At 39.0% G+C, this 17,670-nt stretch overlaps 1 protein-coding gene across 1 annotated transcript in view; it reads left to right on the top strand.

Moving 5' to 3' along the window:
- Positions 1-261: 261 nt before the first annotated feature.
- Positions 262-17,670, top strand: part of APC (APC regulator of WNT signaling pathway) — a 61,265-nt gene continuing 43,856 nt past the window's right edge. The window contains exons 1-2 of the mRNA XM_072416092.1: positions 262-347; positions 9,703-9,841. The gene's annotated coding sequence lies outside the window, so the exon portion shown is untranslated. The remainder of the gene's footprint in view (positions 348-9,702; positions 9,842-17,670) is intronic.

Here is a 17,670-nt window from a genome sequence, read left to right as displayed (position 1 = left end):
ATGATGCTGCATAACAGTTGGCTCCCTATTATGTTTCATGATTGCCGTCTGCGGCGCCGCTACCTGCATTGTGATTCCATGGTGGGCGTGACCGCACAGAACACACCTGAGCTCAAGCAGCGAACCCCAGCTGAGATAATGGGCGTGTCTGGCGTCTGTATACAACTTGTCTGTATACAAGTTGTGAGGGGGCGTGTCTGTATAGCCAGTCCCCTGTGACGCCGAGAACGGGGCGGGGTTTTCAAACACCTCCAATCTGAATGTTGCGCGTGCGCATTACGGAGCGTTGTGTCTCAGACAAGATGGCGGCGGAGCTGTTTCTCATTTGGAGGAGTAAATAAAAGGAGGTAAGTGGGGGAAGGTGTGGGGGGTAGGTAGTACGGGGTAGCATGTGTGGCAGGTGACCTCAGGTGGGTCTATGCTGTGCAGGTTTTCAGTATAATGTGTACATGAAAGTTGTTCCTAGTGCTGAGGGAGACCATTGGAGTGTGTAAGGGGGGAGCAGGCTGGGACCAATGCTGAGACAAAGTTGTGGGCTTACCTGAGAGCCGGTCGGTGTGTGGGGAAGCCATGAGCATGAGTAGTAATTCTGGGCAGTACCACAGGATAACACATTGGCAGAGCCTGTGTCTGTATAGGCTGGCACTGGTGCCAGGCAGCATACCGGAGGCTTCACCAGGGAAGCAGGGGCTCTGTTGCTGGGCAGCCAATTAGCATGAGGCTGTGTGTTTGTAAGCTGGCACTGGTGCCAGGCAGGATGTTGGGCTCATTTGTACAGCTGGTGCAAGTATGTGTTCACAGCAGGCTTGGAAACCAGGTCCCTGCTTTATAATGGGCACATATCTCAGTACATGCTGCTTGGATGAAGAGTTTAGCCTTTTATTTTATTTGCCATACCTAATTGGAGTAGGTGATTCCCTGATGTGTCCTTGCTGGTTTATCCTTTGTATGGTGAAATTATTCACATTACTGTAATGCCCAATTTCCTGCAATATGGTAACTGAGTACAGAAAACCAACTCACCTAACCAGTTCTCCATGCTGCCTATGTGTAGGTGAGCACTGATTGACCCATGCGTTGTTCCACAGCTCCATGAACATCTGTATTGTGTGTATCTGTATGTGTTGACTCTCGTTACAAAACACTACAATCAAGCACAAAATGCAGTGCAACAGATCTATGTAAATGGACCCTTAAAGTGTACGTAAAAGCCGCATCAATTGTCTGTATATTTCATATATTCCCAGTTGTCGTTCCTGTGATCCTATGATCCCTGGTGTAGTCTCCTGTTCTCCTTCATGTCTGTTGGCATCTTGCACTGTGAGTTGTAGTTATAGCAGGATGCTGGGCGTCTCCTTTCTATTTTGTGCCCCATCTGCCCACTGGCCACCCTGCAGGAAAAGAAAGCCAATATGACTGCATGTAGTGAACAGAAAGCGGGTTATCCTGGGAATGTATAGCAGTGTTAGATTGGCTATACACTGTCATGTGATTATTTGTATTGCACAGACCAGGGATTATTAAAGCAGAATCAGATTCAGGATCTTGATTCCAAAAAACAAACATAACAACTGATCACAATGAATGTCTTTACTTTTACTATTCTTCTTGTTTGGATAGTTGGGAAACTCTTCATTCACTAGCACATTCATTTATTTCTTTCTTTGACACTGAAGAGACTTCTTTGTGCCAGTGATTTAATGCATGGACTTTCTCACTTCTGTTAATATGCAGAATTGAATCGGGGCATGTGTCCCCATGAGGTAAAATAAATAGAAAAGCCCAGGATCCAGTGTGGTTTGTGGGAAGAGAAAATGAAGAGTTCATGGCCAGAAATATATATTTTGTATTTTCAGGATTGTTTTTTTTTAATTAAGATGATGCCAATAATACAAACTTAAAACAAACAAAAAAAAAAAAAACGTTTTTCTGCTTTAAAGCCTTGCACACGGTCTAGTTTCCCAATATTGTGCAGTGCTAAGGAAGATGATGGCACGATATAAACAAATGTATATGAATGTGCTATAGTCAGCATTGTATTTCACTTACCACTGATTTACGAAACGTTGAATAGAGACGAACTAGAACACACAGCAGTTAGTGATTACCTGTGACAAGCAAGTGCACAGACCAATTTTGTCCCTCACCCATAGTTTAGGAAATACTTGTCTAGAGCTTTATTTTCCCATGTTGATTGTAGTTTCTTTTGAGTTAAAGCAGAACTAAATCCATGTGGCTCACTTATATGTGTTCCAGTGCAGGCCACGGCCATCTTTTTCTTGTACTGCAGACAATCTTCAGCCATCTTGATTGGTGATGCTGGTATGAGGTAGTTCCTGCACTGGAGTTCATTCAGCCCGGAATACCGGGATTGCCTGCTTACCCTGGCAACCAAACTCGACGCAGTGCATGCACCGTTAAACTTTGGTGCCAGAAATCAAGGGCAATCGGACAGGTAGGAGATCTTATTCCAGAAAGGATGACACCTGTGTCTTTCTCCAATAATGATCTGCCTGAGCATGGAAAATTAAAAGTGGAACTCAAGCACAACTGTTAGGCAATGAGCAATGATGCAAACAACAATACATGCATGGCCATTAGGTACTTAGGCCATTAGGGACCTTTATATGATTACATCAGTCTGTAAACTACTGCATCTTTAAGTGATACGTTGTCCATTGCTAACGCCCCGTTCAATAAAGCAAAACTTAACTGAAAATAAAAAAACACACTTGCCTTTAATCCTGCAGATCCCTCATAGGCACTGTTCCTTTCCTCAATCTGGTCCTACGTCTCCTAAAATCCCTCTTCATCATTGGATAAAGGGATGGGTGCCACCATCTTTGTTCTTCTCTTCACCATCCTGTCGTCTTGCTATGTCACCCAATCTCGCACTGCATAGGTGCAAGATCGATTGAAGTAGCTTGCCTTAGTGAAAAAAATGCCCCTTCTGCACATGCCCGATGGGATGCATGACATATGTATCCCCGCAGGCTCTGCGCTTCCATTCAGTCTTGATTATGAAAAGGTTGTTGCACTTAAAAAAAAAAAAATAAATAAAAATTTTCCTTTACATATAAGGATTATCTACCCTTTTTAAATTTTAAAGTGAAAATATTGAGTTTAGGTGTGCTTAAGGAAATCACTTTTAAATCGCAATTATCTGTGTGTATTAGGCTTTTGTTCACTTCAGTCTTTGTGAACAGAAAAGCAAATTAAAGCTGCTCAACTGCACATGGCAATGGTATCTGAGAGGCTTTAGTTTGCTATCCATTCTGTTTTTTCTGAAGCATGTGGTACTCTTCACAATTTCATCCTTCTTGTTTGTCATTGCTGCATCTTTCAGTCTATATTAGTCTATATGCCTTTGTTCTGGTGTCTGTTGTACATCATTGCTCAGGACAGGTTTTCTGATAATGACACAAGTAGGCCCAGTGTATGCGGTGTGTATGTGGAAGGGTGATAATGCAGGACTGTGATCTGGAGACATGGGCATTTATAGCAGGCAGTTCCTGAACAGGTACCTCTATGGCAAGATCAGCAGGTATTTTATTGATATCTTTGGAAAGATTGGAAAAACTGCAGAACTTAATTTTACATGTTAAAGCCTTTATTTTTATTTTTTTTTAACGCCCGTGTTATACCCTGAGAGGTCTGAGTGAAGGCAGGCCAAGCATAGACAGCAAATAATTCCAGTTGTCTAGTTTAGAAAAACAAAAAAGTAACCAAATACAAGCATACATACATATAGATTTAGTATTATCTAGTTTGTGTTTGCTAGCCGTTTAACAAATTTATTGTTAGAGCCTTTCCCAATCCAGTCAAATTACTCCTACATTTTTATAGTCCCTGTTATCTCATGTCTTTTGATTACTTTTTATAATACTAAAACTTTGTACCCAATGAACCTTACCTAGTGGAAACTAGACAAACTCATTATATATTTTTTTGTATTGATCATATTCTGCCCATAACCAGTCATTTTGTTAGATGTATGAAAGCAATGTGGAAAGTATTTTAATTAGTAAAAAGGTTATTGTCTGTCTTATTGGCTCAGGGTTGATATCGTCCTGGTGTATCCACGGAAAGTCCTGGAAAGAACGTAATGAAAGTGAATGGGAGAGAGCGCAGTGGGGTTCCTCTCCATCGTTCTCCCCCTACCCTCCATAGAGCAGAATGGCGCTATATGTACAGCACTTCTTCATGCATGGTGCAGTCGAGTGTTGTTGGAAAGGATTGTAAAAGATCCTTTCCAACGACAATTATTGCACATGTGTACCCAGCCTTACCCTTTTTCAATCACATTAAAGTGTTTGGTGTGATATTGTTCTCCTTATTGAAATGTCTCCAATATTATAAATATTAAAGCATCACTTGGCTCAAGTGAAGTGTAAAATATAAATGTAGAAAAAGCACGTAAAATTCCATGAACACCACAGCTTTAGAGAGAAGATGATGCCTGCCAACATTTTCTGACAGATATGGAGCTGTTGGGAGGTAAAGTAGCAGATAACCCTGAATCAGAGCAAACCACATAGCTGCATCCACTGTCAGAAGAGACAAGGATATCAAAGATATAAGTTCACAGAGATGTCTAATAAATCTGATGCTGCTGAAAAATACTTCTTGTGATGTTGACTCATAAAAGAATATTAAATAGGTCCAAAATGTTCTGTGGTGGCAGAGTTGGTCAGAAATCTCTGTACTGGAATCATAAGCTACAATGAAAACCATACCTTAAACCACTCAGAACCCAAACACTACAAGGAACATGGACTTTACAAGGTGCAAAACTTTGCAAAATAAACCTGGGATCCAGCATTGAATTGCTAAACATAAACAATGTCATGTAACAGAGGGAGTGATATTTACACTTAAAGTATCTGCTCCTGATGTCCCCTGAAAGGGGCCATCAGATGACTTCAGATAAGATTGTAAGACATAGATTAAAGAATATTTCTGGTGACAATTTCTCAATTTAGTTGTGGAATGAAAAAAAAACTATTATTATAAAACTTTCAATTTAATATTTAACCTACAATTCAAGTGCTTGGAATAAAATTCACTTTAAAATAGAATCCCGATTAAGCCAATATAGTTCTACTTTGGTACTTTCTGCTGCTGGAGTCTTAGTCTCATGTTATTCAATCTTCTTCTTTAGAGCCCAGGTCTTTCCGTGACTGTACCATGAAGGGAAAAGCAGCTCATCCTTCACTTGTGTTTATTTTTGTAATTATATGAACTTTAGAAATTTGCAGATTATCTACTAGAATGAACAAACACTAATTTTGTTATCACTGGCATAAGAAGGGGAAGAACCATACTGGGACATATAGGACAGCCATACTGTAATAGTGGATAATAGGAAGCAGACCTGCAAACATAATGAACAGACAAAGCTGCTCCTGATAAATATGTAATTTTAAACTATACACAGAAACAAATGTCCTACAACTTTAACGCATAATTATGATCCTACATATTCCCAGTGCTGGGGCTCAGCCAATTGATTTCAAGGATGGAGAAAGGAACAGAGAAACAGGGGCGATGGTGAAAGTGGCTCTTTAAGTGGAATAGTCACAAGAATTTGAATGTGTGCCCAATAACTTTTTCCAAGCTATCTGAAAGTAGATTGTAAGCTCTTCCTGTTTCATGGTTTGTACCTGTCTGTCATTTGCAACCCCTTTTTAGAGTACAGCGCTGCATAATATGTTGGTGCTATAAAAAACCTGCTTAATAATGAAGTAGACATTGATTTTTGTTGCACTTCTGACAGCTTTTTCCAGAAAGTCAGCCTTTCTAAATTGTGTTAAAGGGGTTTTCAGCTGGGACCCCCAAGGTTCCCTTTTACAATAAACTGAACATGGACAAGAATTTAAATAATTCCTAAATCTGTCTGAAATACTTATTGGTATAGCAATGCTTACTGGAGAAATGTACTATTATAAATATATTATATGTCTAGCAACCATTCCAAATACATTTAAAGAAGAACTAAACCCCCCAATACTTACCTGTTCCATCATAGGGGACACCATCTTCTTTATTTTTCCTTTTCCTTACTAGTTGTGGTCTTTGGCCATCAGGCAGGTTAGAATGCTTATTACAGAATGGACATCGCCTGTCCCTTTCTGTAATACCGACCTGCCTGATCACAAATTTCCACTATAATTTATAATTTCCACAAGTTCCACTATAAAAGAGTGCAAGGACCAGGTTGCATCTTGGACTGCCTATGACACACTAAACAGCAACAGCTAGCTGGAATTTGGCCTGTAAAAAAAGTATAGTTTACAGGTATATATATTTTATTGGTAACAACGTTCATGGAAACACAGCATGACTCTTTCAGAATTATTAATATTGTAGTATTGGTTGCTATGTTATGGAAATTGGCCTGCTATCTAATGTTGTGAGCAGAAAATGGGAAAGCGCTTCAGGTTAATGGTTAGAGCAGAGCTTGTAGTAAATGTAATGCATCTCTTGTGTTATGACATACATAAAGTGTCAGGACATGACAATGATCTAAAATCGTCAGAATGGGGTAGTGCATTGTGAGATGATTTACAGCACATCATCCCTGTGACTTACAAACAGAACCTTGAGACTGAAGGGGGTTTTTTTTTTTTTGCACCACATCTTTATAATGCTAGTGACAATCAGTTTTTTTTTTTTTTTTATTCAACATGGGAGAACCCTTGAAATAAATTTCAGGTCTTCGGGGAACCTTTCTTAATATTATATCCACACCACACACTACATTAGCGTGCTGATCAGTGGATAGAATGCTTCTTAGATTGCTGGCCAGTCGGAAGAATGTCACCTTTTCAGATAGCCAAAATAAATCACTGGAGTCACTTGCTGACCCGAGAGCCACTGATTGCACATTGCTTAAAGGAACCCTTAGCAACCATTGGTGACCCTGGTTGAGAAACACTGAATTAGTATATAGCAACTATATTATTCCTTTACTGAATATCAGGACATACTCTCTTTTGTCAGTTTAGGTAAGATACATGGAGACTGAGCATATGGAAGGACTTTTATGTTTGCTCTTGTGGACTTATGTATGCATTGCTCTTGTGGAAGTTGCATGGCATAATAACTGTGGTTCTTCAAAGTAATGGTAATGCAGCAAGAGTTATATAATTTTTTGTGATGGTCATTTATGAGAATTATTAGGGGTATAATATCTGTGGAATAAAACATTCACTTTCTGCTCCGGCAATCTTGTTACTTGTGTAATCAGTTTGTACAGTGCTGTTTTAGAGAACCCTTTTGATGGTAGCTCAAGTGACAGCCTGCTAATTAAATGTCCAAACTGCATTGTTAGAACCTTGAGAACTGGACTGGGTTCATGAAACCTTCTTCCAAGTGAGTTAGGAGTGCCAGTGAGTGAAAAGAAAGAAGTGAGGGGGAAAAAGCCCCTTCTGTTCTCCATCGACTAATCAGCTTGTGTTATTCGTCATTTGCATGAAAAAGTATCCCTGTACATGAATGTTTTTCTTTGGAGTTGAATCGGCCTCCACCGGGTTACATTAAGGGACAAGATGTTAAAGGTTTTTACTTAGATCTGAATGAGAACAAACGAATTTACAATCCTATCCAAATGTGTAACCTGTTATGGAATGTAAGAATCGGATACTTTGCATATCATGCTATCTCTGTAGGTGCGTGTTCACTTTGCTTTATATGTAATATTTTTTTCTCTGTGGTCAATTCACAGCTCCACATTTTTACTAGGGGTACTTTCTATATTGATTAAGGCAAACTGTAGTCTATAAATATTTTTAGCTGTCTTTTAGTTTAAGAAACTTGTTTAAAGCCCAGCCTCTGCACATGGTGCACTGGGTCTCCTTGCCACATTGAAAAAACTGGTGTTGGAGCTGGAAGTACAGCAGGAACTATTCTATGTGGGGGGACCCAGTAAATGGGGTTTCTCAATATTGCAAGCAGAAAGATTGTAATAATAGACAATAATGTTTAAAGTGTAATGAGGGACAGTAAATTGTATGAAACAGATAGTGCCAGGAGTTCAAAGTATTTTGGTTTTGAGTTGGGAAGAACTTAAACTTTAAGATTACCTCCAGTCTGAGACTTCATTTGGCAGTCTTTCTTACTTACAGCCTGATTGACAATACCACCAGGACATGAAATGAGAGAAAATCCACAACGATTAGACCATTATAAAAATAGGTTTGGCTACACTTGATAAAGTACCTGCTATGGGCAATAAAGAATTTTTTTTTTCCCCTAAGGAAATATTTTTTTCTCAACATCACTGATATCATTCATTCGCACAGTAATTTGAGATGGTGCAGCATTGTCCAAATTGTTGTTTGAGCTTGTGGGCAGCAAGTTCAAGAGCACTAATAACTCTTAACTGTGGTTAAGCTAGGATCCCTGAAGAAAAATGATTTGTAGCAGCAAACATTACCACACTAACGCAGTTCAACATGTAACTGTGACAAGTTGCTTCATTACTTTAAATGGCAAACTCATTGCTGGTTACAGAACTGCAGTTTTAAACTGATTTTTCCACTTATTATGAGTTTAAACAATTTACAGTGTTTATAGGTTAAGCACCAGTGCACATGTAAGAGCTAGCTGCAAATGCAGTCTCATCTTTTTGGTAGCAATACCTCTATTCTAGTCTGGCCTTTTCATTTCTCCATGTGCTTTCCTATTTAGCAGTACTTGCAGATAGAGGGTGAAAATTGGTTATCACTTCCACTGTTGAGTTGCAGCTGTGAAAACTCTGTGTAAGAAAAAAAAATCTTTCTGATCCTAGAGTAAATCTTGGAGTAAGTCTTTAGGTGCCTTTAGTCCTATGTCTCTTGTCAGTTTTCTATCAAAGATAACAAAGTATTATTTTATCCAGCCATGTTTGCTTATTTACAGTATATTTACAGGTTTCTAAGACAGGATCTCTTATAAATAGGCTCTACTGCCTGTTGCATTTGGATGGAAACCTTGGAGGATGTGTATTTAAAAAGCATTGGAGTTTCCTTAATTGTTGCAAGCATGAGATACTTTCAAGAACAATATATATATATATATATACACACTATGGAATTGGTTTCTAAAAGGCAAGCAGATGCTAAGGGCTAGTCACCAGTGTTGAATGTAGGTTCACGGCAACTGATGCTTTTACCTATTACTGAATTACCATGCCTTGTTGGCTTGGCTTTCCCAAATGATTAGTAAGGGCCAATTAATAGTATGGAAATTCCAGCAGTATTGAAAAAGGTATAGAAATCCCAGATGCACAGAATGAATGAAGCACACGGAGATCCTTACTCTGAAGAGCCTAAGGAACAGATTCCTCATCAGCAAGAAAAATATCTTGCTACAGATCTTGCAAAACGGGCAGCAAAATGCAGCAGTGTTTTAGATTATTTCACACTGTCGATATACAACTGAGGCTAATGTCACAGAAATCACTAGACACAAGATTCAAGAAAAAGGACAACCTCTAAGTACTGCTTTGATGTAATTGACATTGCTAAATGTTCTCTATAATACAGCAAATTTTTGCTTTTTGTGTTTATATTCACATCAATATATATGCAGAAAGACTTTTTTTAAAGACTAAAAAATGTAGTAGTGTACTATGCTTTTTTTGACAGTGCAACAAACATTTCAAGATTAAGAAATGACATGTTATAATATAAAATAAAATTTCTGCTTTGCTTTTAACAGGAATATTCTCAATATGGTGCCATGCTTGGCCCTTTTGGATATCTGAAGCTGCTGGTAGAAAGTGCTGTGCCTGGAGCACATGCAGTGTGATGAACATCCCGCTCAGGATTTGTGGAGTGACAGAAGTGGGGAGTCTTCAGTAAGTACAGTTTGATGCTATAACAATTAAATATGTGTTTCATGCCTTCTGCTTCTCAAAGGATCAAAGAGCAGCATGCCTCTGTGTTACAACACTCTTTATCACTCTATACCTTACCTAGTGGGGTTTTCTCCATGGAGGCCTACATTTTCACATAAAACCTGATATATATATATATATATATATATATATATTTACACTGGGTTTGGGACCAGAAACCGTCATAAAGAATATTAGCTGGAGGTATCCTATTCTTTTGGGGTAAAACTTTCATCCATTCTTGATTTATAGAAATTTGTTTTTGTTTTTTTGTTTTTTTTTTACTTTTTTAACTTTTTTTAAGTATATATGTAGTTTCATGATTTGTGATTTTGAAAATGAAGGCTTTCACATTTCAATAAACTCCTTTTAAACCTTAATAGGAACCTATGAACAGGTATAAGGTACAGGCATACCTATTGGTATATCAGTTTAATAGGCTTGCAACAATGGGCAATCAGAATGTGTAGAAAGCTGCAGAGGATAGTAAAACATTGATTCGACTGAAATTTTAAGAAGGGGGTAGATGGTGCAGACAGGCGGGTTTATGGTGACACCTCTGCACTTTCCTTTTAGCTTACATTCCTAACTCAAAAGTTGGGTGTTGTCAGTGTTGTGTTTTTGTTTTTTCCACTTGTTCTGAGTTCTGCTTTTTCCAAATTTAGAGTTGACTACTAAGCTTTTCAGCTTCTCTTAAAATTGTCTGAAGATAGGTTTTGTGCTTGGTATGCAAATTAGCCAAGTCACACTAAAAATTGCTAAATACACTTTTGAGATTTCAAATTTTGTAGCCTTTTTCATTTTGTGCATTTAGATACCTATTTCAGTATATATTAAGTCTAAAAAGCACTCTCATAATGCTCTTTTTTCCTTAAGCGTCTTGTAAAAAAAATGTTAACATACCAAAGAAATGGAGGTTTATAAACAAAAATCTATTTACATTGGTATTTGTTTATATACTTCTGAACAATAATTGAAAAACCAGGTTACACTTGAGATCTTGTTGTAATATGTTTTGATATGAAATAGCAGATAAACCGATAAAAAGATAAACTGTACTTTTGTTACCTTAATTTCTAAAAAAGCATGTAATGGTGTAAAGGAAAAAGGTGTAAAATAATGCTTTACAGCTGTCTCCCAAGGCTTTTCAGCAAATTCCCTATCTTACCTGCAAAACGAACAGTCTTACTGGTACAACGCATGGGGAAATAATGTATTTGTTTAATAAAAAATTCAGGTGTCTGCTTTGGCTCTCATATTGTCCAATGCCAATGCGACACCAATGAAACAAAAACAAAAAAAATCCTGACAGGAGGCTTTGATTCTCCGCTCTGTCCAAAATAAAAACGTTTTTGCTTTGGATAAATATTTTAACATGTTGTGAATCCATCTGTATATCCAATTGCAATTACTATACTTTTATGTTGGGCTGGTAATTTACTAAACCTTACCTGAAGTTCCTGCAAGTCCAATGTTCTCTATCATGTTGCCTGTATTAGGATGAAAATGTTCACCCACTGCTTACAATGCAGTCAAGGCTTCATTACAGATGGAGAGAGGACGCCAGTATGGATCAAGGGCTGATGTTTTGGATGGGATGCGCTTAGTGATCTTGAAGCTAAACCTTCCTATTTGTAAGCAGGGAAATGGCAGCACCTCCAGTCAGAAGAAGAAAACTTCACATGGACGATCATAGCATCTCTAACTATTTTTATGTGGCTTTCTCCAAGAGGTTTAGCTTCAGGATTACTAATACTATTCCTTCCAGGACCGTAGCTCTTGCTTTATATTGGCACATTGCAAACACACAGCAGTACAATGCATGTTTTTAAAATTTAGCATGCATGATTGCAAGTGAAGTGATGGCCTTCTCCAACACAAAACACACCATTGTGAATGCATTGCTGTAGTGGGAGCAGGCCCTTATGCTGCACCTTCGGACCCACCTGTGACCCCTGGCTGTGCACAGTATGAGAAGCCCTGGGATGGTGTCTTGACTGTAGAAGTAAAGCCACCAAAAAAAATACACACATTTTGATTCGTGAAATGCTGATTTTGCGGGTTCAACATGTGGTAATTTTTTGGGGCAGTGATCTTTTGCATCAACCTGGTTTGGTGAAGGAAATTGAATTATTAACAAATTCACTTCAATGTAAAGAATAATAAAGTGTCAATGTGCTGTCGAGATTTCCTTCCCTTGAGAAACTGCTATTGCCCATTTTAGCAGAAATAATTTTGAGGGCACTTTGGATAACTACTGACCATTCTCTAATATCAAACTGTAAAAATTGTTTTACAACTCCTGCTCACGAGATTCTTTCAGATGTTTGAATTTGCTTAAATGAACTTCCTATTTCAAATCCCTCTATATTATTTTAATGATAGTAAAATGGGGGCTTTGAATAGACCAGCCCATAGTCTGCCATTTCGAGTCAATTCTTGTTGTATCTGCTAGTGTGCTGCAGATCATTATCCTGCAAAAGGATCCAATCACACTGATACTTTCCAGTATTTTATAGTGGTCTTGATAACTGCAAGCTGCTCATGCTCCTAATCTAACATTCTGTTTAATTGCAGACTTTTTCCTGGTGCAACTAAAGTTTAATTATCATGCAAGTCAAATTGCTGCAATCTCTCTCTTATTGTAGATGCATGCAAATTAACTCCAACTTTTGTCAGAGGATCCTGCAGTGTATCTTTGGGTGTTTTTGGAGACTCCTTTATGGATCAGTCAGCCAGTTTGTGAGCTGAATTTGCAGGGAGAGCCAGCCCAAACAAACTAGCTGTCAGTTTAAATCTACTCCACGTTTTTTAATGCATTTTATATTTTAGACATTGTACACAACACCTAATGTCCATAGTACTATTTTGATTCTTTTTGTCCGATGACTATAGTATAGAAATCATTTTTTTGGAGGAGTATCCACATGAATACAGCCTAAGGAGGTCCTAATAATTGGCACCTAATCTGGAACACCTTTGTCCTTTTTTTCATGGGTTTGAAGTGGTGCCAAATGTTGGACTTTACTTCTTTGAATCCTTGTTACAAATTTGAATATTCATTAAACTTAGGTTAAAAATACAAATAGTGAGGTTTTCTCCCTGTCTATATTTTGGTTGTATTTGGCTTTATTATACTGAAGCAGCATATAAACTGGAGCTCAGTTAGCTGGTTTGACACACATGGGAGTGTTTACTATATATAAGCCAGGGGCATTGAAACACTACCCATCATCCTATTATCTGACCAGGATTAAATTGTATGGAAACCCCAATGATGAATTTATTAGTTTCACAACATTTTATTCTGCTTATATTTTCCTTCTGACCCACCTATATCAACATACTCATAAAATCCTTATGTTTTAGTTACATACCTCATTTTGGACCTCGTCAATATGACGCTTTGCTTGTCTGTGCTATGCAGACAGATGGTGGCTGCTGAGAGAAGCAGACAGGGTGCTGTGCATAGTTTCCGATAAAAGAAAGCTGTAGTCATGGCCAAATGTGATGCTAACTCCCTGACTGAAATACAACAAATAAAAGGGCTATGGACAATAAGGCTGAGGAGGAAAGGGTTAGATATGATAAGGGATGCCTTCCAGGAAATAAATGAGTTCAGAAGCTCATAATGTGCAGTGAAAACAGTAGGCAATTCAATCACAGGGGAGGAGACTGCAGGGGAAGGGATGGAAGGTAAGGCTAGAGGTCAGCTTTTTGTTACTAAATGACACCTGCTTTGGGAGAGATGATCTCATGTGTGTGCTCTATATAATCCTTAATAGGGGGGTGTAAAAATGAGCATTATAATAAAGCATGCTGATGGCTATGGAGGAAGGGTATTAGATCTGGAGTGTAGTGGGCTAATGATGGCACTGTGTAATAATGGGAAAGTGCTGTCCATGTGTGTGATGTGCAAGGTGCAGCCACTGTCCCTGTGTGTGATCTGCATGGTGCAGCCACTGTCCCTGTATGCTGGATCTCCTTCCTCCCTGCAGTAGCAGCTCTGGAAGCCATGCGCGCGTCCGTCTGCCCCGCCCCCTGCTCTCACCTCCAGCGCTGGGTGTGTTTGAGCAGGTCATGTGACAAGCTGTAGCCGGGAGCGCGCGTGCTGTGCAGCAGTCTGGAGGCAGGATGGAGAGCTGGGAGATCATGGTGGGGATGATGATGGGGTAGGTGCGATGTCTTCATTACCATTGCAGTGTGTGTGCCCGATGGGGTGACGGTATATACGTATAGAATGGTAGCACAGGGCTTTGATCTGTGATGTACGACGTCCAACACGGTCCGGTTATCGTGGTGGCAGCTGATGGTGGATGTTGGTGCGGATGAAATGGGCGAAATGTCTCCTCACCCACCCACTGTACCCAGGACTGCTGGCATTTGGAGCTGTGATGCCGCAATTCCGGTCATCTCTATGCCGATGTGGATAACAAAGGGAATGTCAGTGTTGCAGCGCATTAGATGCAGCTGTGACAGAACAAAAGGGTCTGGGCAATGCAAGGAGCTGTCACTAATGGCTGGGCTCCATGGAGGTGTATAGTGTGTGTGTGTGTGTGTATCCCCCATACATCATGTCTCTGTACACCACCAGTCACATCTGATTAACCCTTCACAACCCTGCACCTCCTGCTATAATTCAGCCCTTGGCTTATGTCTGCTCATCTTCCCTGTCCTCTGATCACCAAATCATCCAATAGTATAGTCGGATCAAATAGGAGTGTGATTTCATGTTATGGCCAAAGCGCTCTCTGCATGATGGCGAATGAGAAAGGATGTTCTAATCTTCCACCTTGCTGGTGCTTGTGTGTAGAATTGATGACAGCAGTGGGAACACCCAAGGAAAGGCAGAATGTTGGGTTTGCAGAATTCTCTGCATGGGAAACGGATTGTACGACTTCCAGACTAATGTATTAACGTCACACTAATGTACAGCAATTTATATGTTCGTCAACCACGTCCGAGCCATGGGATTAATGTCCATTATCATGGGTTTTCCAGAAATGTGATATACAAATTATATAAATGTAAAGAAAATATGTATACACTCCCACATCTTTTATCAGCCATGTTTGCTTACTCTGTAACAACATAAGCAATGTTTATTGGATTCTTTACAGGGAATTTAGATGACTTCTGTCATGTTATGATTGCTCAGAAAAGAGGTCACATCCCTTTTGTTTGTTTTCCTTACATCTTTATAAACCTCTGGGATGTGTGTTCATAATTCCATTGCAGCTTGTTACAAGGAGGTGTCTGTGGATTTTGTAGGTCAAGCTGTTACTTGGCTGCTTGTTGTGATAAATACATCATTTCTAATACTGAATTGCATGTCATTATATCATAATAGCAGCTTCATTCCCCTACATAAAGTATCTTCATGACTTCATGATATGCCATTGGTTTGAAGACATCATTTTGACCTTTATTTGACATAGGCGGTGAAATGAGGAAAGGCTTCATTTCCTCAACTTATTTCTGTCCCTTTATAATTCAGTGCTTATCTGTAAATGTTAAATGAGCAGTGAAGAAAACAGCTCAATTATTCACAGAAATGTATTATGGACACATACCCCAGTTACAATTATCCACTTCCTGTGAAAACCAGTTTATGGTTCCTGTTGTCTCCATTCATTTCCCTGCAGTCCATAGATTAATGTATTTGAATCTTAACTTCTGTATGTGACCAGTCCTGCATTGATTCAATAGGGAGTTTCCTTGTTCCATTGAATGTAAGCAATACTGTTTTCTTGTTTTGTTAACACAGCTGCTTTAATCCTCCATAACAATTAGAAAGTGGCCATGGACAAACTATCCATGGAAGTGGGTTGGACCAGTGCCAGGCATGGGGCAAAAACCTTTATTGTTCAGGTCGGAGTGACACATCCAATCTATAGCCAAGTAGTGTGTGAATATGGCCTTGGTATATTGGATTATTATCTTGTATTTATATCACGCAGCACCTACAAAGTCCATAGCTGTTTCCCACCATAAGGTTCTTCCGGACGTTGCTAGGGGCTCTATGACGGATGAGCAGTTTGTGTCTCTCTGTTTAGGTGACACCAATGATCTGTAAAAGTGACATTCTTGTTATTATTATTATTATTATTAAACAGGATTTATATTGTGCCAACATGATATGCAGCGCCGAGTCATGTCACCAACTGTGCCTTGGAGGGGCTCACAATTTTACCTCCTATTATATTAATATGTCATTACACCTATAAAGGCCATTTTTTTTTCTCAGAAGACAACCTATCTGCATGATTTGTTGGAGGAAGCCCACACAAACATGGGCAGAACATACAAACTCCATGCAGAGAGTGTTCTTGCTGAGTTTTTCACCTGGGACACAAGTGTAGCAAAGACCAAACTACTAGCCACAGGACCAAGCATGCTGTTAAAGCATTCATCTGTATCCGGTGGCCAGATTATCTTCAGGCAGGATTGGTAGGAACAATTGGTGTCTTACAGCAGATTTGGGTTTAAATCTGTTTGACCAGAACACATATGGTAACCTTTGATTTTGGTAATTTTTGATAATGTGATTTTGGAGATGAGTCCCTTTAGATAACAGGAATAGCAGACCTGTATTCTGCTGCAGTTTTTATTTATAGAAGGGTAGCTCCAGCCAAAGCACATCAAGAACTGCAAGCTAGGTCTATTTACTGAGGTCACAAAGTACTCAAACGTTCTGTCTCCTGATTTCCCATGGAAAGATCCAGAGGCCATTGCTGACCTTCTAAAAATCCTGTTTTCCTGGCCGTCATGCTGCTTTTGAGATTTACAGGACTTTGTCACTAACCTAGAACCTAGACCTAGCACATGGATATGGTTATTGGATAGATTTTAGGGACATCGACATGCTAGGTATGATGTTTACCTAGGCATCAGGTTTAAAGGAGGGAGGAATAAGCTCCTAGTTTGTGTGCACCTTTGTGAAACCTATTGCCATTGTCTTTTAGATGACTTTGGATGTTTTTGATGTAAGGAAACGTTTCATTATTTCTAACTAATAGTCCCTCTGTCTGTTAGAACTTGCAGGGCTCTTTTATGTGAGCACTTTTTGTAAACATTTATAATTTTCTCAAAGCATATAGTCCTACCTTTAATCTTTTCCTTTTCATAGCATATAATTTTTTATGATTATGCCAATTTGTTTTATGATGCTTCCACAATGGATTCACTTCCTCAGTACTGCCATAATTTCAGTATAGTACCAGTACGTATTACAAATAAAAAACCTCCGGGCTTACAAAAATATTCTACCCATGTTAATTCTAAGAATTTATCGGTAGTGAGTAATGATGTTTGTGTCGGGGAGGAAAGGTAATGACTGGGCTTTTGTGCATTCTGGGATGTCTGGGTAATATTATTATTTGCCATATAATGCCACATCAATGTAGGCTTTTGGTCAGCTGGATGAATTGATGCTGAATTTGACATAAATATTGTCGCTTCTGTGTTTTGTGCCTCTTTAAAATGGTCATTGTAGATGTTGTTTTGGACATTCTAGTAATGTAAAGGATTTAATATTATTTTATGTTTTTCAGGAAATCGGTTAGGCTTCATAACACGTTCTAAATTCTTTTTGTATCTTCAGTATCACCCAGTGCAATCTCAGAAAAAAATAATTGTATTAGATGCTACATCTACTTTAAGTTTCTAATACGTTTTTCTCCTCCCCTTTTAAGATAGCCAGATTTAACCTGACACTTACTTTATGTGGCATATTGCTTGTATCATCAGGATTTCAGCACCATCCTTCTTCGGGCATTATTGTCCAAGGT

The sequence above is a fragment of the Pyxicephalus adspersus genome, chromosome 6 (genome assembly GCF_032062135.1).
Source record: "Pyxicephalus adspersus chromosome 6, UCB_Pads_2.0, whole genome shotgun sequence".
Lineage (NCBI taxonomy): Eukaryota > Metazoa > Chordata > Amphibia > Anura > Pyxicephalidae > Pyxicephalus > Pyxicephalus adspersus.
Note: the sequence above shows the minus strand (reverse complement) of the source record. Positions and strands in the feature narration are given on the sequence as shown.